Source organism: Pelobates fuscus, chromosome 7, assembly GCF_036172605.1.
Source record: "Pelobates fuscus isolate aPelFus1 chromosome 7, aPelFus1.pri, whole genome shotgun sequence".
Classification (NCBI taxonomy): Eukaryota; Metazoa; Chordata; class Amphibia; order Anura; family Pelobatidae; genus Pelobates; species Pelobates fuscus.
Window position 1 is genome coordinate 57,764,217 of NC_086323.1, and position 22,199 is coordinate 57,786,415.

At 40.6% G+C, this 22,199-nt stretch overlaps 1 long non-coding RNA gene across 2 annotated transcripts; it reads right to left on the minus strand.

Moving 5' to 3' along the window:
- Nucleotides 1-824: 824 nt before the first annotated feature.
- LOC134568651 (uncharacterized) lies at nucleotides 825-21,139 on the minus strand. Of its 2 annotated transcripts, XR_010084049.1 has the most exons (5): nucleotides 21,055-21,139; nucleotides 13,071-13,146; nucleotides 5,065-5,178; nucleotides 2,004-2,913; nucleotides 825-1,257 (listed from the first exon to the last, which is right to left on the minus strand). It is a non-coding gene; the product is annotated as an uncharacterized LOC134568651 (long non-coding RNA). The 2 variants fall into 2 exon arrangements; XR_010084050.1 differs by lacking the exon at nucleotides 13,071-13,146.
- Nucleotides 21,140-22,199: the final 1,060 nt, after the last annotated feature.

Sequence of the window (22,199 nt, forward strand, 5' to 3'; positions counted from 1 at the left end):
TTTTGTTTCATTTTATTCAATCCTTTAATTTCACTTTTGTCATACATTGACACCATACAGTGCCTCGCTGGTGGCGTGGAAGCAATCTTGCGGAGAGGATTTTCATCACTGTAGTATAAAAGCCATGCTTCGCATTTAGCTATTATGAGGAAAGAGAAGTTTCAAAGCCTAAGGTACGAACTACAGATGTGATTTTTGGCAAGTGTTTTTTTCTGATAGATGATCCTGCGTTTCCACCATATTGTTTGTCTTTTGTAATATGTTCATGGAACTTTGTATTTTGTGGAGAAAGGAAAAACTGATAAAAATATAAGTAAAAAAAAAAAAAGATACGAAAAAGGCTCAATTTTAGTATTAGAAATAGTGAGTTTATTTTTTTTATATCTCCCCCCAAGAAACATAATTATATTCAAGTGGCACCAATATGAAACAGATATTATACTACATAGTTTAAGTCTGTGTTTTATTTAAATCTGATGTGTTTTTTTCCATGATAGATTTTTCTTGCATACCCCCTGAGAGCTGGCACAGTAAAATGCTCTTATATTTTATTTCAAGAGCTGTAACACCCATTCGATATGGTTTGAACTCACAAACTTATCTTACTGATCTACAGGCAGGAGAGAGGTTGAGTGGAAATAAAGAATTTACGTCTCAAACCACATCAGAACAGAGCACTCATTAGTTCTATCAAATGCAAATATATAATACCAAAAATGAAAAGCAAAAAAACACAATTAATATTATTTTCTTTAATATAATAAAGATATAATATTCTTATATTTCACAATTCATTTTCCTTCATTACAAGTTTTTGTGTGTTTTTTTTACCAGGGTCCCTTCTCACCTTCCTTTATGTTCACATTTATTTATTTGTCATTTATTTGCTGTTTTATAGCCCCGTTGATTGTAAATCACTGCAAGAAATATTGGCTCTATATAAATGTGAATAATAATAAAGTTCATTTTATATTTTGGAGCATTTACCCAAAGCTTTAGAACGTATTATCCTGCTACCCACAAAGCTGTGATTGATAATAATAATCAAATTCAGAGAAAAATTGCTTTTAAGTTTAAGATGGTGTTTTTTTTTTATGCCTGTCTCAATAAAGATATTTTCAAATCTCATTATAATTTTAGATAGAAGAAAAGGAAAAAAAAAAAAACTTCACAAAGAATTTTATAGTTCTAAAATGAAAGTCACATTGGGATTCCAGAATGGGCGGCCACCGGGTGTTCACAAGGGGTAGTTCTGTGCTGTAAGGGCCAAAAACATGAAAAATACATAAATAAATAGGAAAATATTGGAAACATTGTAAACTCTTTTTTATCATACTTTGTCCAAGCACTTATTGGACTCCCCATATAATTTATATATTTTTAGTCGCTTTACTCTATAGATCTGTTCATTTACAACCTTTGAGAAAAATCGCACACTTATTCTTCTAGGCCAGGGTTCTCCAACCTCTGGCCCTCCAGATGCTGAACTACAGTTCCCATGATTATCTGGCTATCAATTTCATTCAAAGGATCATGGGAGTTTTAGTTTAGCAACATCTGAAAGGCCAGAGTTTGGAGAACCCTGTCCTAGACCATAAAACAACAAAATACGAAGTTCATATGATAATATATTTCAGGCAATTGTGGTAATAAAAGAAATAAGAAACGTAATACCCTTGGGCAATTCATTTCTGATATATTTTAAAATATAGTACAAGTTGTTACATCCATTCAGATTGGCAACATTCCAGCTATCTATTTCAGATCATCCCTCCCCACCTCATTGCCATCCAATGTCATGTTTCTGATCATTTTTTTTTTATTGGTTTACAAAGTAAGACTTTAGAACCTTTTTCAACATTAAAAATAAAAGCCATTGAAGATGAATGTCAGTGACTCATTACTGCCCCCTAGTGATTTAGAGATAGATATAAAATGGGAGGCACACGTTCTACAGCTAAACAAATATATATATATATATATATATCTCAATGTAAACCTACCAATGTTATAAAAGAGCAGTGCAGCATTTCATAACTTCTATATAGTGATGAGTATTTCCAAATGTATAGGGGACACTGTCAATTTAATAATAATTAAATATCCCCAGGTGGAAATGATGAACGTGCCATGGAGTCCATTCTAGCAACTCATTTTCTTCTTTCCAGAACCTCAGACAGGCCCTGTTGAATGTAATATACATGCTTATTAAATATGTAAAATGAGGACCAATATGGACGTAAGAGTCCTTTTACCCATCATCTACTCCAGGTACTCAAATTGGTTCTGGAATGTGGATTTTTTAATAAAACATTTGGCAATCTCTCTGTGTCCATGAGACATCGTTAACTCAAATCCAGCGTGGATGAAACAGTGCGAGACACACAGTCCCTGGAAGAAGTGAAGTGCCAAAACTCAATGTGATGGTCCTCTATGGAAGCCTAGGAGTCATTCTGCCTCTCTTGGTCATTGTTACTGAAAACTGTCTCTAAAACGAATTACGTTCCCATAGTTAATAGAGAGATATGACCCCTCCAGTGTGATCTTTTTGGCAGTGATAAAGCTTTTCGAATCCTCCTGCTATCAGCATTGTGGTGAAATCCATTTCCTTCAGACCTGGGTACTGAGAGCGTGGATGCTCCTAGAAAAATTTGGTGTTCCACCCATCACAATGGTTGGGTCTGTGTAGTGGGTAGGAGTGTATGAACTTCTATCCCTTCCATTGCACATGGAGTCTGCAGTCCGTATATAGTAAGGAGAGCCGTATGGGGAGTAGGCGGGTGCCGTAGAGGGTGGAGGTAACCCATCACGGTGTCCTGAGGAGCAGTCATGACAGGGGAAGTGCGAGTGAGGTCTATGATCTGTATCCTCCTCTCCCTCTTCATGGAGTTCGTCTTTCTTGCAGCAATAATACTAGAGCCAAGAAAATGAAAGAATATTTAATACCCTCTACTGAACCTTTCTATATTAACTAGGCATACACGTGGGTCATCAGAGTACTCAAGCAGCAGTTAGAAGTCACATTAACCTGCAATATTTTTTTCAAATTATATCAGGGCTCAAAATTTCCTCTAGCCAGTTGCCACTAGCGAGTAAAAATTTAGAGAGAAGAAATTCACCCCGGGTAAGTGTATAAGTGCGACATATCAAATGTCAAAAGAGGAGCACTTTCCTTTATGTGGATGTGATTAAGGGGTGTAGCCGTTGGCTTAAATATTCCAGAGTATTGAGGTGTCTCAATGACCATTGATTTAAAGTCATTTTTGAGTTTTTCCACAAAGATGGAATATTTTTGAAAAACTCCTATAGACTTATTTCACTGAAACTATAACATAATGGGAAAATATAAGAACCCTGAAAATATGCATGCAAAAAAACAGAGTAGGGATTACTTTGTCCTATGTACTTGTAAAATTTTGGTAAAATGTGGCAAAAGGCAGAACAAGATTCTGCTCACCTACATTGCGTGATGACTGCTGGGGGGAAAGGAATCTTCTCACACAATACACAATAAATGCCTATTGCACATTCACAAGTATTATGGAAAATCTCTTGCACATGTTAAAGTCTATGACAGATACCACAAGACCAAGAGTACAACAATTTTTTAGCTTCTCGCAAAATTAGCTGCCATGAGATGACGATGAAGGTTTGAACAAAGAATGGCAGCTTTGAGGAGAGAGAGCTTCAGGTAAAAGCATCAACCTTTTCCTTCTAACTACATCCAGCATCTCCTTATAAGCAGACGTGTCACCTGGGGGGAACGTGGCAAAAACATGTCCCTGCACGTGACACTTTCAATAACTGGAGATGAGGTTAAGAACAAGATCAAGTCCATTTATTGTAATTTATTGACACATTTCAATAAAACAGGAAAAAATTTAAGTTTTTAGAAAATAGAGAAATTAGAGGAGAAAAAATGGATAGATGGATTTGTGTCCAAAGGCTGGTCTTTTATTCCTCATGAAGGACAACTAGGGCAACAAAGGGGTGGCAAAATTTGGCCTGAGGATACGAACATATGTATGGCATATAAAGAATTGATGGATGCCTTTGAAAGTAGATCTACCCATAATGCACCTCTGATACAGGTTTTGACAAATGGAGGCTGACATAGTCCTGGAGTTCTATGGAATATGAGCATAACATTCTAAGAGCCCACTCAGCCTAACATTCTACAGGTAAGGTCTCCCTGGAAATATCATAGCATGCCAGTCTAGACCTGGAGATCACAAACAAACACAGGGCTGGGCGAGCAAATCCCTTCACAATTCTTGCCATCCTCTGCACTAATATGCCAAGAGCCCATCACACCATCAACATAGGAACCAAAGAATATCTAAGGGGACAAATATGTGCCACTTAGCATTCATATGTTAAAGATTTCTATAGGTACAATAAGACTCTTCATATAATGAGATATAGACCTATTTAGGTTATCGCATGCAGCACACCTCCAGTTACTTTTAATCAGCAACTGAGGGGTGGTTTGGGGTTCTGTCCCACAAACCTTGAATGCTAGTGCCATGGGGCAAATACCCTGCCCTGACTTGTATACTGTGTTCATATAGTTTCCAAAAAGTATTTTTAGTAAGCACAGCTAATGAGATATAATAGTGTATCATTTGTTTTCCAGCATTCTGTAATTCATTTTTCTGAATTATCTTCTGGTCGGCAAACTGAACAGCATTAATGCATAATTTATCTTTTTGTAAGATAATCAGTCTCTAAAGAAAGATCACCCGAATGAACGATTATTAGCATTAACCAGACTCCCCTGTGATGGATAATTGATTATCCACTGAGGAATGAATTTATCATGGTTCTCCAACTGCAGCTTGGTTACAGTCACGATTATTCCAAGTGTTAGCAGGTAATTATGGGAAAGGGAGTCAACCAGCATTTGGAAGGCTAAGGTTGAAAATCCTATATTTACCACATTTAATGCCTCTTTTTCTAACCGTGCAGTACTGCATGCATTGTTTGTGTATCTATATACATTGATGCAAAGTACCTCTGCCGTGATATCTTGGTATTGCACAGTGTTGGGTATTGGGCACTGACCTGAAGTCTGCAGTAACACAGAACTCCAATTATACACAGAAGTATAAAGGTTGCTAGGATTCCTCCTGTGATGACTACAGTTCCAGCTGTCATCCGACCAATCCCCCATCAAACCTAGAACAAAGAACGACAAGTTACACAACTCATAGAATATCCATTCAGGTTTGAGTTAGTAATGTACTAAGGATTATGTCATTGAGTAGGGCAACAAAGGGCATGATGGAAAATTAAAGAATTTTCCATTTTTGTTTTTTGATGTACAAGGATTCAAATGCAACTGTAAGGGTGACCAGTAAACACAATAACCAGTATTAGTTGTTAGATGTCCACCTTTGGATGGCATTGATAGTCTGAACAAGCGGGGGCTCTTTGCTCTCATCCTGTCGTTGTCATCTAGAGTCTTGCAGATATTCACTAAAGTATTACCCAAGCCACAGCAGAGTAACTAGGAGTTAGGTTCCAGGAAAGACCTGTTTTTATGTGTGTCAAGTTTTTTTTTTTATTCTTTTTTTTTTATTTTATTTTTTATTTTGGGTGTGTATGTGATTAACAAAATTGCCGGTGCGTGCCACAACAGTGACATCCGGTAGAGTAGTTAAACAGCGGTATTACATGTCATGGCATTCAATATACAGGCACATTTTTATAATAATAATATGACTTCTGGAACAGTAGTTTAGGTACACGGTTGGATTCGCATATGTTAGCATAATACGCATGTCTTGGATAAATTCGATATAATAGCAGACTTAAACATGCAGCGACAGTGAAACAGTTAAACATACAGGTTGTGATTGAGGGTGGTGCTGCATAAGATGAAAATAAAGACAGTATTACCTAATATAACTTGCCACAGTTGTGAAGTATCTGACCAGCATATGACATTTATAAAACTACTCTGGTTGACACTATTACACATAGAGGTGTCACTGGTTGTCATTATTATACATTGGTAAGATATCACTGGCTGAACGAACACGTGAGAGAAAAACCTGTTGCTAGCATTAAACATGTTAAAGCTGTCACTTGTAGCCAGCATGAAACATAGGCAAGATATCATTGCTTGATATGGCCATAGTTCCCTGCTGTGTCCAGCATAATGGCAACTATACCATCAAACTAGTGTAGTAGATTTTGTTTCGTGAGTAGCTTGATTGAATCATGAATCAAAGATAAACATAACTTATAGTACATGCTAGACACATTATAAGGTGAGTATAACTTTAAAGGTAGGGTAGACATGTCAAGCTGGGGTTCTGCTGGCTTATGGCCTTGTAGGGTAGTATACGGTTCACACTGGAGATTAATTGTACCACGGGTTTAAACAATGAGGGTTAACGTCTGTTTAAATGTGTAAAAGCATTGCATCTCGTGTTCCTATGTACTGCGCAACATGGAACTCACGATTACTGTTAAGTCCGGGTGGTTCACCCTACGCCTGCTTCATGGAGGGCGTTGCTGGAATGATGGCCCGTGTGCGGGTCTCCGGCGGTGTCTCCTTGCCAGGCCCCGCTCTCAATAGACCCCCACGGGCTGGGCGCTGTGGTGCGGCTGCGGAGCGTTGCGGTGTCTTGAGTTCCCCCTACATGGCATAGTCTCTTGGGTGGCATGGTGGCCGTTGGGCCCGTCTGGGTGCATGGGTGCCCTAATGCTGGTAAGTCTCTGGTTTTGTCCCTCTCCGCCTCTCTACTGTAGCCCCTTGGCTTGCTGGCGCTGCTTCGTGAGCCGGTTCCAATCGCTTGTGTTGCCTCGTTCTTTGATAAGAGTCGGATCTTGCTGCGCTGGATGCCGTGGTGTTGGACAGGTGAGTTATTTGTTGGCATTGTTTGCTTTGCCACCATTTTCTTTCTGTGAGTCCGGTGGTATCTGAGTAGCCGGACGGCCATTTTGGATGCTCGCGATGTGTGCCTGTATTGGCTGCGTCGTGCTGTAGGCCATATCCACGGGGTCACCATTATCTCCGCTTGGCGGTAGGTCGCTCCTCTGCTCTGCAGGGTGTCCCTGAAGCTAGTACAGAGACGGTTAAATGTCTCCAGAGGGGACATGGGTAGTTGGGTGTGGGTGCACTGCACTCTGTGTTTATGCTGAGCGGCCATCTTAGAGTCGCCCTGTGGGCCCATTGCCCCAGTATGGCTTGTGGCTGGGTCGTTTGCTTTCCGTCCTGGCCGTTGTGACCAGTGGGGACTGGGATATCCCCCACCGGTCCAAAGGGGGGGGGGGGGGTAGACTGGAGAGAGGTCGTATAAAGGCTCTCACACCAAGGAGAGTGGCCGCCTCTCCCCGGCTTCAGTCTTAGTAGGCCGCACGTGTGTTTCCGTATTCCCGGCCTCAACGGGTCCCGGGGTGGTATCGCTGGATTCCGGAGGGCACCCCCGACGTGGGTGGCGCACCCCCGAGTGTCTTTGGGCTAAGAAGCCGCTGTTGTAGCCCCAGATTGTGCCCGCTCGGCAGGAGCTCGTGTCAGGCGCGTCTGCACGGCTCGGCGATCAGACTCCGCCCCCCCTAAATTCTTTATTATTGTTGTGCATGTTATACATAGCAATGTCATACGCCACAACAGCGTGTCTGAGAATGTACTTAAGTTTAACAGTGGCAAGAGGAATTGCACATTTTTTGTATAATTATAACAAACATCAGCTTGGCTAAACAGTGAAGTCATTAAAATAAAAATGAAAAGGTAGCTTATCGGGGGGGTGGAGCTTGACCAGCGAGCAGAGAAGACGTGCTCTGCAACAGCTCCTGGAAAACCAGCACGAAAAAATCAAATAACTCGGGATAAAGTGCGCTCACCCTCCTGTAAGTGGGCTCACTGGACCGGGGTGGCCGACCCGAACCCTAAGATGCCAAATCCTATGTCTGGGACAACCGGGTACCGCATCAGCAGATTGAGGCCTACCAAGGGAGGAGGCGGAGAAAGGCGGCCTGCCACACGCACACATCCAAAAGTAAGCTGGGAACACTACCTTCCCCCCCCCTATGGACCGGTGGGGGACATCCCGGTCCCCGCCAGTCGGAGAACCCAGCACCCGGCACTCTACGAACAAGCCTGCGGCCTCCACAAGCAGTACGGGGGCAGGGGCCTCCAAAATGGCGGACACGCGCACCTCAACCCTGCGACTCAGACTCGAGCCTGCATGGTCGGACACTACTTCCCGATCCCCGCCGGTAGAGTTAACCCCCACACGACTAAAGGGAAAGACACAGCCTGTGATGAACCGCACGCTCCACCAACCTGTCCAATACTCACATCCCCCTGCCTCAGAATGGGACTTACCAACAGGCACGACCTGCTTATCCCTCAGCGGCTCCAAACACTCTTCTCAAACAAGGCGCTACCTCACGCGGGAGAAGCGGATGGAGGTCCCTCTCACGGCCCAGGGGAAAGAAAGCATGCCCCAATGGACAAGAGGTCCTACCACTGAGACCCCCACAACTGGACTTATTGCTGACACATTGCCCGCACACCCTTGATGACTGCTTGCCACGAACAGGCATGGGCAGAACGAGACTGGTGTGAGGACACATAACCCTCTTTAAGTCTCTCCCCTCACTTCATGTCTAAAATGTTTAAATGTTGAAATGTTGAAATGTTTTGCTCCCCAGTATAGTCTCAATCGTAACCCACATTAGCTACTGACAATACCCTGGCACTAGAGAGGGGAATGGGGAGTAGTCAAATACATTTTATTATCGTGTTTTACCCTTTATGTCTAGCCAGCCTCTCTGAGTTACCTACATAAGTTCTATAGCTTAGACATGAAGAACTAGCCTATATTCCCTGGCTACCCAATTTAATCTTATTGTACTTTTACCCAGTGTAGCGTAATTAACCCACCAGCCTGTATCACAACAGACAACCGATTTACTAACACTGTTTCATGCGCGCATGTAAGCCTCATGTTGCCCTATAAAATTGTGCTGCACTATAAAAAGGTGCAATACACCTAGAATCATATGCACGACTAGTTGTGGTGAGCGCACACTTAGCCTAGTATGATTTACTGCAATGATTATATATTGTGCAAACTCCAAAGAAGCAAAGTGTTACTATATCCGAAGCATGTATGGTTCGTATAATTATTTTATGTTTGACTAGCTTATGACACAACGTAAAAACCCACTATCCGGAAAGTTACAAGCAATGTTATTTCGTGTTATGTACTAAAATGCCTAAGCCACGTGAATATATACTGTTCATAACCTTATTTACCAAAAAAATGTGCTAGATCCACTGTCTACCCCTATGTTTACACTGTTTACCACGCGCTAGAGGACTGCCTTTGGGGTACCTCACAAGCGACTGTTATAATTATATGCACAACTAAAATAAAGAATAAAAAAAAAAAATAGCTTATCATAGCAGTTATAACTGAATATATCCTCGCTAGTGTTACGAGTTAACTAGCTGTGAGTACCATAAAATAAACATATGAACTAATTGATACAGGCTAGGTCTAGCTATTATACATGGGTGAGTCACATATGGTTAGGTTAAGCTCTGCATCGAACTGTAGCATTAAGAGGGTGAGTGTATGTGTGCTTACTGGCTGCGCTGCCATGTGCTAAACAATATGCTAAGGCAAGGGAGACTTTCAATTGCTTCATTAATTAACCCTGTGTTGTGGAGTCAGGTCTCCCTGTTACACATTAGGTGTGTGCTAGGCTGAAGGTATCGGTATTGTTGTTATACTATTACGGTTAATCGAGTGCAGGTGGGCTTCAGGTGATAAGTGTTAGGTTGCATCATGCTGTGTGGTGCGGAATCAGTCCAGGAGACAGGCATTTAACCTCATAGGAGCGTGTTGGCTGTTATGCCTGCAGGGTGCCCATATTCGTTCAGCCAATACCTATTGGGTGCTGGATACAGTCCAGGTGTGTGTGGCAGTTCGAGTCTAAGTCCCTTCTTGAGGAGCAAGGAGGCTGTCCCAAAGAGGCAAGTTCCTGTGTGAAGGTGCCTTGTTGGTGCATCTGATGATGGGGGGTGTTCAGCCCACCTGTGTGGATTGCCGTCCGGCCTTGGCGTTCCCCGGCTGATCTATGGTTGCTATTCTGCCTGGCATAACCATGCTCTAGTTTTTCCCGCTAGCGGCGGTGTGGGCCTTGTCGCTTGATGTGAGTCAGCCCTGGTCGCCGAGCTGCGTGTCTGCCGCCGGGATTCCTGAGCAGCTTTGTAGGCATGTAGGGCTTTAGGGGTCGTGCACCCTGCTGTAACTTCAGATGGCTGTTGTTTATTCGTTTTCGTGGACTCACCATTTTCGTCTTTCTGTGCTTCCGCTGTGGCAGTGTATGATCTGGTCTCACCGCTGCTTGAGGGGTCGCCTTGCTCTGAGAAGGCTCAGGCCTTCTGCGGCCTCCATCACTACGCTCTCTCCCTAGATGCTCGGCCTGCGGTGCCGACATGCAGGCTTCTAGCCGTCTCCAGAATCGCTGGAATGCTTGGTCCAGTCTGCTGATTGTGTTGTCCAGTGATCCCAGGAGGTCCGGCTCTGCTCTGTGCAGTTCAAGCCTCTGTATCGAGAGGTCGTTGTCCAGCCGCAGTTCATTGGTTTCCATCAGGCCGTAAGTAGTCGGCCTGGCGGTCGCCATCTTGGCAGAGACTGGGTCGGGTGAGTTCCCTAATGTCGCTTGTCGTTGTGTGGTAAAGCCTGTTGGTCTGTCGATTGTGCCAGGATATCCCTCACCGGCAAGGGGGGGGAATGGGGTCCCAAGCTCTTCAGTGGCATCCCGCTTGTCAGCTCGCGGGAGGTCGGCCACCTCTCCCACGTTTGCAGCCGCAGGTAGGCCGCTGCTCTGTTTCCACTCCGGCTCATATTCCGAGCACTGCAGTCCGCCCAGAGGAGTTTCGGGGGTAACATCGATTCTTTTATGCTTCCAATTAGCAGGTTCATCTAGTTTTATCAGTTATTAGGCCCTTTTTTGCGGGTTCCTACTCGGAGCTCTGGTTTAGTGCGGCCAGTCTGCTCGGCTGTCAGGCCCTGCCCCCCCCCCATTTTTGTTTTTTAATAATTTAAATTTTCGGTTGATAGATAACTAGATGAACTTTCCAGCAGACATGTTAGGGACAAATTTATTGTAGTTCATTGAATAAAGTATGAGGATTAGAGCTACATCTAATTTGATGAAGTTTGGTTCTCAACAAAGGATTCGTTCTGGAGCTAAACTAAGAAGAAACTTACTGCGATGAAGCTGACAGCAAGTTCCTTATGAGTTTTGCTGATTGGGGCAGCTTATAATAAGTACTGAACCATGCTCCATGATACCAGTTAACCAGGATGAGTTGAGACCAAGTGAATGATGTTGACTTTCTAAGCTAATAAATCGGGGATTGTAGATTGAAAATATTAACTTCTAGGATAAACTTGGGCCAACCTGCCCAATACAATTATCTACATCATAGAAGGCGCTTAAAGATATATACAATCGTACGTTACGCTACTACACTCAAGTGGGAATCTCTCTCCACCTTAAACAAGCATAAAAAAGTGGAAGAGATCCAAACAGCCACCAACCTCAAAAAGTGGAGCGTTAGTGGTTTTATAGTGACCACCTACCCTAATTGGGAACACAGTGGAGACTTGAAAAGGGAAAACTATATAGTGTAAAAACATGTATCACCATATAGCTAGCAAACTATAATTAGTCCAGCTCACATGGATATGAGCCACATAAAGACAGGCTCAAATCATAAGCGCAGAGGTGTATTGAATCACATAGTATCCTTAAAGTTCTGGTACTTTGGATGTTATTTTTTAAAAGAGAAGCAGAGAGAACAAGAGGTGCAGACTCATCGTGAAGTATATCTGGACATGCACAACAGTTAATATAGCCAATATGTAACTGTTCACCTTGGCTAGAGCCCACAAGACCTGGCTCTAGGTGAAACTCGCTTAGTGTCAATTAAGAGGACACAACCCTTCTTTAAGCAGATGATATTGAACCACTCAGTGGATGATAAAATACATTTATTACATATATTAAAAGAAACAATAAAACTTTGAATTAAAATTAAAAGTCAAGTCCAAATAGACCAGTCCTTAAGCCTAGTTCCTCCCGAGACACATTTTGCCCTGCCATAGGGCTTTTCAATCGGTGTAATCTGCTTACCACTTCCTTTCTTTTATACATGCCGGTCTTTTCTTCCATTGGTGTTCTTGTGCTCATTGCAGTCAATTGGATTTAGAGACATGGAGGTGTGTCTCTTCAACAGCTGATACTATTTCTTTCGGTAAGTCCGTGATGGAAGTGACGCGGTAAAACATATCACGTCACTTCACACTCCAAATTCTCCATCTAATCTACGGGCAAATGCTATATACTCCGCAGGAAGTGACTTAATATTAAGGGCAAGACGTAATAATAAGGCCAAACGATCTTCATCCGAAGGGTATGTCATACCAGGAACCAGGTATCACTAGTCTTGACAATTTTACAATAAATTTAGCAATTCTTGTTTCAATTTATTATGTATGGTTCCACAATATAATTACTCTTTGTCATTCATAATAAGAAGTAAATGGACCCATAAGAGCTGTTTTATTAAAAACACGAAACAAGTTTGCAATATTTACTTAAAAACAGAAATGTTTGCTGGGTACCCAGATGAAATATCCATTCCAGCTGTAATTTAAAGTAGATATTTAAAAAGATCTGTCCCTAAATATATATATATATATATAAATATAGGAAATACTTTATTAAACAGAAAAGACTCACATATACTATGCAAAACAAACCCTGACGGTAGCTACCTAACTCAATATAGCGAGTTAATTACAGTAGTCTACGTAAGGAACACAATTTTTTCCCTATATTTATATATATTCCAAAATATTAGTCCAACTTAAATTGACCTCATCCATTTGCAATGTGATTTACAAATGTCTCTAACAGTATTACAATTAGACTGGAAATATTAGTTTATTAAATGCAATGCTGCACAATATCTAGTTTTTAATGATGGGGTGAAACGAGTAGTATTTCATACATTCAGTACAATAAAGTCTTACACTGTGTGAGCTGTGCTGTCTGAAGGACTTGAGTCACTGGAACTATATCTGAACCCAACAAGACATCCAAATAGTTCTGCAAAACAAAGCAGGAGTTAACGAGACTTGTAATTCTAGAACTCTGAAGACATTTTAATATTAATAATTTCTTTTTCATCACAACTTTGCAGAAACCTCTGTTCATTTGGACAGACAATGGAATGATTGGATTTCTGAGATCACATATTCTGGACCCTAGTTCTTCAATGGGGGTTCCAGTCCACGCACCACATGCACTGATCATCAACCACAACATTAAAACCACTGACCGGTGAAGTGAATAACATTGATTATATCGTTACAATGGTACCTGCCAAGGGGTGGGATATATTATGCAGCAAGTGAACATTCAGTTCTTGAATTTCATGTGTTGGAAACAGGAAAAATGGGCAAGTGAAAATATCAGCTCATTTGGGCAGGGTCCTCTTCAACCTATTGTTCCTGCAATGTTTTGTAATTGTCTCATTTATTGTTATAATATTGTAAAGCACTGCAGAATAAGATGGCACTATATATATGCCACAAATAATAATAGTTAATTGATTTTGACAAGGGCCAAATAGTGATGGTTAGACAAATGGGTCAGAGTATCTCCAAAATTGTGAATCATGTGGGGTGTTCCAAGTATGCAATGGTTAGCACCTACCAAAAGTGCTGCAAGGGAGGACAAACTATGGACCGACTTCAGGGTCATAGGTTCCCAAGGTTCATTAATGGATGTGGGAAGCGAAGGCTAGCTCATCTGGTCCGATCACACAGAAGAACTACTGTAGTTCAAATAGCTGAAAACTTAATACTGGCCATGATAGAAAGGGTTGCACAAACAAAGGGATACACAACAAAATAAAACACAAGTATTTAGATGTCTTCAATATAAATCCACTTTTCTTCAAAACTCCATGGACCATCAATCTTCAGCAAAATAAGTATGAGAACCTCAATAAAATGAATGAGCTTGAAATAGTGCAGGACACCACATAAATAAGATTAACAGTGCATTTATTATATACATAAATTAAAACCATTTAAGATGAGCATGCAATCAATATCACTAGCGAAGAGGTCACTAAGCCTCCCCACCCAATGAGTTTCGTCACTCCATGTGACTTCCTCAGGGGTTCTTTGAATAATGAAGAGGAAGTCCTTACCACATTTTATTATGGGTACACTGCATTACAAGCATGCAGGATTATTGATTGAAAACTAGATTTTATACATTAATTACAAATTGTAAAACAGGTAAAAATAGTCAATCTGTGATTATTGCTGATTAAGAGAATTTCTCCAGATGAGCTATTTGCCTCAGTTTTGCCATTCATGATTAATGAATATGACCAGATATACATGTTGTTTTAAAAATCTCCCTCACTGGCCAGCTGATTCTCCAGCTGTGGGGCAAAGCCGACATGGGAGAGCTCCTACAGGGCCCGCACACAAGTATAAAGGAGAGTTTATTGTATCAGAGCATTGCCGCAAGCATTGGCTACAGCTGCAGCCCTCCCTCCCCCCTCCCCTCCCCCCACGCTGGCAGGAAACATCTACCACTGGACCACCAGGGAACAGGTTACTTCCTCCCTGGACCAGGTAAGCATCAGGGATGGGGGTATACACCTTTTTTTAAAAACAAACTTTTTTTATTAAACAGTCCCTCTCCCCCATACTACAATCCCCATCATCACACTACAGGCCCCTGTCCTCCTACAATAGCCACTATACCCCTCTACAGCCACTATAATCCCACTATAGCTCCTATAACCCCAATCACAGCCTCATCCCTCCACCACAGCCCAATCTCCCACAGCCCAATGGAGAAAAATATAGTGTACTCATATACACATGTGATTTTATACCAAATAATTAGAAGCGCTCATGTGGTTCAGAGCCAATTGGGGATTGGCTCTAATCATTCTCGCTTTGTGTACTTAAGGTGAAACACACCATTGAATCCAAATGAAGTGTACTCCTCAAAAACATGCACCCGACCTATGTCGACCTTAAATAGAGCTTATAATATATGTAAAAGCACCAAATAATTTGATTTGAGTTTTTCCTCCCAACCTGATATTGATTTTATATATATATACCGTATATATAAAAGAACTTGAATAAAGAAACAATGATTATATTTAAAAAAAAATGTAAAAGCAGATCATAGATATATTTCCATAGCTGTTCTGATTATTCCAGCTTCCTTTAACTCCAAGCTGTGTCAGGGAAGAGCTGGCCTATGAACTGTAGTCCATCATATAGATGCATCACTTCCATGTTCCTAAGTACTGTTTGACGGTTGTTAGGTCTGTTTGAAAGATGGACAAGTATTTGTTAAGTGTTTTCGCAGTCCCTAGTGGGTTTCACAGTGGATATAATGTAGAGTAAGATGCAGGAGAGCACCGAAGCACATAATACGAAGTGAAAGCAACAAACGACTAGCCATGTTTTAAGAACGAGAACATATTTTATATCTAGGAACATGTATCTGCAATTTAACAGAAAGCCGGTGATAATCACAGATACAAAGGTCCAAAGTATCCAGTCAGCAACCAAGGACACAAGTAGGACCTGGGTGTTCCATTTGGTCACCTCTATGTCCGTAACACAGCATGTACCTTGAGGGAGCAAAGTGTGGAGGTACAAGCCAAAAGTGTACAGAGAACTAATCTTTTTCTTCTAGAAAACAGGCATCAATGGACAGCAATAGACGAATAGACACCCAAACCCACTGGATCTGACTCTCTAGTCCTATTGGCCCTACTTGTGATCTAAATTGTGATTCTGCTGCAATAACTCCTTCCATAACTAGATAGTATTACAACACACAGAGGGTTATTCAATAAACTGAGAATTCCAAATGAATTTCATATTCACAGTTACAATTTCAGAATTGGAAGCATACCTGACTTAGAGAATTATTCCAGTTTAGCTACTTTGGACTAAGGCTTGAAATTCACTTTGAATACGCACTTTAGTTAATAGCCTTGCAAGTTGACAATACACTGTTTCATAGCTTTTCATCACGTTGCTATACCATAAAGAAGACAGCAACGGTACTCTCTAGAACAAAATCTGAAAGCTAGGACTACTAGCAATATGGTTTTTAATGCAAAAGTCAGTTTGTTATACCAACATTGACCTTGGTTTCAAAACACATTTTTATTGCAGGTATTTTATTACATTTTATATGTTTTTTTCAGTGTGAAACATAAAGTAAAAGTACGGTGATATATGAAAGAATGTGCCACTAAAACACTAAATTGTTTTACCTGAGATTATTTTTTAAAAAGCCAACGTTAACATTTTTTTTTACTATAAAATAAATCGTATGTATAGTCAGTGGGTGGGTTAAATATATTAATCTGAAATTGCTAATAAAAAAGGACCACTCTTTTCCTTAAGAGAATCCTCAATCCTTTTTGAGTGCTACCATACACATACTGAACTGCTTGTGATGGGATGTTGTATATTTTTTTGACAATTTTTATTTATTTTTTCAAAGAAACAATGATCAGTTGGATAATATAATCAGTGTGGCAGCAAAGAATGTGTCTACATGTATTGGAGATTTAATCCGTATACAAAACCAAAAAAATAGAACTGAAGTGAATCCCACAAGATAAAGGTGCAATAAAAGCAGTGAGCCTAGCGGGATACCCCCCTGCTAAACCAATCTAATTAGGCATTGATCCTGAGTGCCAACTGAACTCTGCTGAAGAGGCTAGAATGATAAAATGGAATGAGCAGAGAGAAGACAGGAAGGAAACTTAGAAAATATCATGGAAAGGAAAGAGATGACCTCGACCCCACCACAGTGTGCCATTGAAAGGATTGAGAACCACACCATTCTAACTCTAACTCAAGACCAGGAGGAGCCCACCTATCACCACCATCCCCCAAGTGAGCCACAAAAATCGGTCAAAGGAGCTATAGCCCGTGAAACGTCTTTTCCCTACTATAGAGGTTTACAGTCATACCCTCCATGTGCCTAATTTCTTCAATCTTAGCTATCACTTGTTCTAAGCTTGGGGCAAAGGTATATTTCCAGAGAGCAGGGATTAACACCCCAACTACATTCAGAGAACTGAGAGATAGGTACGGTTAGGTGCCGAGGTGAACAAAACACTCTCACCCACAATAGCCTATCAATATTTGAGATGTAACAGAGTTGAAACTTCACATTGTGGACGTCCCATAATGGTGCATTAAAGTTTAGATCTGTGTGATTGAGGAAGCCATTGGGAATGTGTGACTTCATCCTGCAGTTCGTGAAACCACTATAGAATTTATTTAGCAATCTGTTTGAGAACATTATCATTCTAGAATATGGGAACATCTTGAGGGGCAATGTTTGAATATCATGTGATATAAGTGGCCTTTTAACAACATACTTGTCATTAAGTTCCCTCTTTGTGAAGCTGTTGAGATGGAGTCACAGCTGCTGCGGAGTTACCTATTGTCCAATAAGACACATGTCTGTCCATGTGGGTGTGCTACAATCACAGTCCCTCTTTGGCAATACATTTTATCAATACATGGATTATGATATCACTTTATTTAAGACTGTTCCACACGGCAAGTCAAATAATTTAGCATTTTTCTCTGACTGATGCACCTTCAACATATATTTTGGCCTGTCTTCCAAACTGTTAGTTGTGTCATGTTGTTTTGAATCCTTAAGCCTTTTCCTAATTCTTCAATGCTCATAATCATTAATATTTTCATCATCCAGCCAGTGTTAATTTTGTCGACTAACAATTTTAGTCAGGTTTTAGTAAACTAGAACTAACACAATTCAGATAATAAATACGATTAAAATAAGACTAAAACTAAAATGGCTTTTCAGTCAAAAGACCATGACCTAAATTTGCCATCAAAATTAACACTGCATTCAGCTCCAGCAAACCTTTCCCTGAGACATAATTACTTGTTTGTACATTTTACTTATAGTTCAAGGGAAGGCAACCTTTGACACTCCATGTAATATGGACGACATCCCCCATAGTGTTGGCAAAGCATGAAGACCACAACGTCGAGAGTGTCAAAAGTTGTCTACTCCTGCTATAGTTTGTCTTGCACTGTTCATTACATATTGCAAACTCTAAAATCACACCTCACCTTAACCATAACTAGAGTTTATCAAAGGTGTTGCTTAGTTTTAGGGCAATTAGGAAAATGTGATTTTGGACATATAGACGGATTCTAGAATATTTAAGCCTAATGTGGCAATGCACTTTAATACTACTATATTGTTTCGGCAAGTGCGTGTTACCAATTTTATGTAGTCACTGCTGACTGAGTTAAACTATTTCAACATTCAGATGCCCATTTCCATGGCAACTTCAAATGAATGAAATGTTTGTGAAATTAATTTTGTTACTTCCAGGTTGCATTAAACCTCCACCAACGCGTTCCACAATATCCTGAACTGACTGGCAGGCATGTAATATCTCTTAATTGATAAACAATGGCGGTGGGTATTAAAAAGTCTACCAATATTGCCTTAACCCCTTAAGGACCAAACTTCTGGAATAAAAGGGAATCATGACGTGTCACACACGTCATGTGTCCTTAAGGGGTTAAACAACTTTACTTCCTGTTTTTACACAATATAATCCGTTTTCATTTTGAAAGGAAACTGCAACAAATGTGTTCTACCTCAGAAAGGGAATATAGTAAATTTGCCAGACTAACACCACACAGGGGTTATTCACTGAGCACTGCACTGTAGATAATGGAAAACCAAACTGCAACATTTTAGCTGTGACTATATTTTAGTTGGAGATTATTTTCATATTAGCACTTTTACCCAACTTTTACAATTCCATTATCAATTTACTAGGATCTCATTTGTAATGAAGAAACCATTTTTGACATGGCCATACTTGTTTTCCTGGCACTATAGTGCCCTGAGGGTGCCCCGGCTCTGGGGAGAGGAAAGGGTTAAAACTTACCTTTATTCCAGCGCCGGGCGGGGAGCTCTCCTCCTCCGATCCTCCTCCTCTCCTCCCATTCGGCTGAATGCGCACGCGCGGCAAGAGCTGCGCGCGCATTCAGCCGGTCTCATAGGAAAGCATTTACAATGCTTTCCTATGGACACTTGCGTGCTCTCACTGTGATTTTCACAGTGAGAATCACGCAAGCGCCTCTAGCGGCTGTCAGTGAGACAGCCACTAGAGGATTTAGAGGCTGGCTTAACCCTTATATAAACATAGCAGTTTCTCTGAAACTGCTATGTTTATATAAAAAAGGGTTAAACCTAGCTGGACCTGGCACCCAGACCACTTAATTAAGCTGAAGTGGTCTGGGTGCCTAGAGTGGTCCTTTAAATTAAACAACATAGTAAAGGAAAAAGGTCCAGGCACTCCTTGGTTCAAGAATAGGCAATTTATTAGAACCACAGCAACGTTTCAACCTTCTCTGTCTTTTTCAAACATTTCGAAACGTTGCTGTGGTTCTAATAAATTGCCTATTCTTGAACCAATGAGTGCCTGGACCTTTTTCCTTTACTATACTACTTCTATGGGAATCTGGTGTTTGGTTCTGGTACAGCTAAGCACCCTGGCTCAGATTGATGGGAGTAAGTGCAGTTCCCTACACAGTCTGGAAGGATTAAATTAAACAATAGCTATTTTCTTTACTATATTTCCTGTTAAAGATGATAACCCTAACCCCCTACTCACATACCTGCCCAGAACTAATAGATTATAAGCGTATATTACTATTCTGAGTACTATGAGAACATTGCCATGCTTCATTCACCATTTCTTAGATATTTGTACACACATTTTACATTTCCTCTTATATTGATATAATGTACAGTTCATGAGTAGTTTTTATAACTTTTTTTTTTACATATCTGTGGCCTAGCTGTCTCCTTGCGCTCACTTATTCAGTTATGTTATTTATTTTATGTTCCATTTACATTTTTATTTTGTATCTATTTAACAATTTAAGTGAATGTATCATGAAAGCTAATTTAATAGGATAGGGAAAATTAAATACACGTGAGTAAAGAAAGTGCGCATAAATAATAGCAGACTATATGCATTGCAATTCATTGTCATTAGCCAAATAATGGACACAATTCATTTTATACTTAATATGGACAGAGAGAGAATGAGATACCTATTGTATCAGTGTTAGATTTAACAGACTTCAAACTGGACAGGACTGAGAAAAAAAAAGGATAAGAGAAGCAAAGACTCTTTACCCCACATTTTTCTTACATAGGCAGATCATGCACCAGAGCTATGTAACTCTGGCCCTTTAACTGTAGGGCCACAGTTGGACAGCTATGATGAACACCACCCCTATGTAACAGCTGGCTGTTTTTTGTTTGTTTTTTTAACTCATAATATACAGAAACATTAACAGATTCACCCCCATGAAACAGATAGGAAATCTGCAGTTTCCTGTAGAAGATTAACCATTTCCTAGTTGATATCCCATCCCATGTGTAAGCCTGTGACACCCAGGGCATTGTACAACCCCTTGGAACACAAAGGGTTACAGACTCAGTTGCCATGTCTTAAAAAGGTATATGCACTATACAAGGGCAAGCACAGAAGGGAAGCCAACCAACCATACATGATGTAATAAAATGTATAGCATATGGTATATACAATATACCAATCCAATTAAACAGCTGAATAGCTCAACTCAGGAGAACCAGGTGTGGGAATGTAATTCTCCAGGGATATAGTTAGTTATATATATATATATATATATTACATTAAAAAAACAGCCCTGAAATTACAGAATAACAAAGGAATATGGGGGAAAGTGCAGGAATAATCAGGAGAAATGAAAGAGAGAGACTAATGTAGAAAATGCTCTCAGCATTGAGGACAAGAAGCAGCTGAAAATGGAGAATATTGGGTGATAAAACATTGAAATAAATGCAGTGATCTTTAACTGAAGGAATTATTTGTAATAAATAAACTCTACTCACAGCCCTTGTGTCCTTGATTAAAGACTGGCTTTAGCACCTTCTTCCAGATAGTTTTGCAGCAGCCATACAATAATAATATAAATATTAAATATTATTAAAATGCAATTCAATGGCGCTCCTTCCTTCCTCCAGCAGCAAGCATCCACAACAGAGAGGGGGGATATGGGTTAGTGGTACTGCTGCCTGCTCCCCTCCCCCAACACTAGGGTTTGTCCAATGAACTGAAATAATAGCTAAGAGATCAGCCCCTTTGCAATAAGCAATCCCTCCATCACCCTATCATAGACACAAACAGGCTGATCATCAATACATTCATCCAGGGACAGATGACAGCATTCAGCCTCCACGTGTACATAAAGCAGACACCATCCCAGCAGAGCACACAATGCTGACTTCAGGGTGTAATAATGACTGTGTGTTCTAGAATGCACTCCTTGATACATACTATCCCCGTACAGCATCATTCACCCCCAGGCTGGGAGGCTGACTGGCTCTGGCCATGGTCCTGAAACACCCACTGATTAAAGACTGGCTGATATCTTGTGGTCCCCAATCCCCAACATCCTCAATCTGTTTCCATCAACAAACATTTAAACTGCATTAAATATAATACAAGCCTTACCTTTTTCACTCCATCTGGCTTGCATACTGTAAATGCACATCATGGGAGAGCTGAAGGGCCAGAGGTTAGTCAGACCTCTACAAATCTGATTTATCTGCAGCCCATCAGACATCCCTCTATATCCCAGGTTACTGTGCAAGTCATCCATTAACATCCAAATGATGAGAAATCCAGAAATCTGGGTATCTGGCTACAAACATAACAATCATACAATGACTGTGGATATATAGTTGGATTAGCCTATACTCTTGTCATGAAGGGGTTAATGCAATCTATCCCAAACTGTGGAGATATAGAATTCTACAGACTGATGTTTAATATACTGCAGGTCCATTGAAGGTGATAGCTGATTGTTAAGGAATTTACTTTAGTCTGTATGTGAGCCCCTATGATACTAAATACATGAGCTTGGGATACTGTGAGTCTATTGCTTCACAGTAATAATACTCACACCCCCAGGTAGTAAAGTCTTGTTTGCAGTATGTGTGGTTTGATCAATAATCCGTTTTAACCCTTTCTTTGC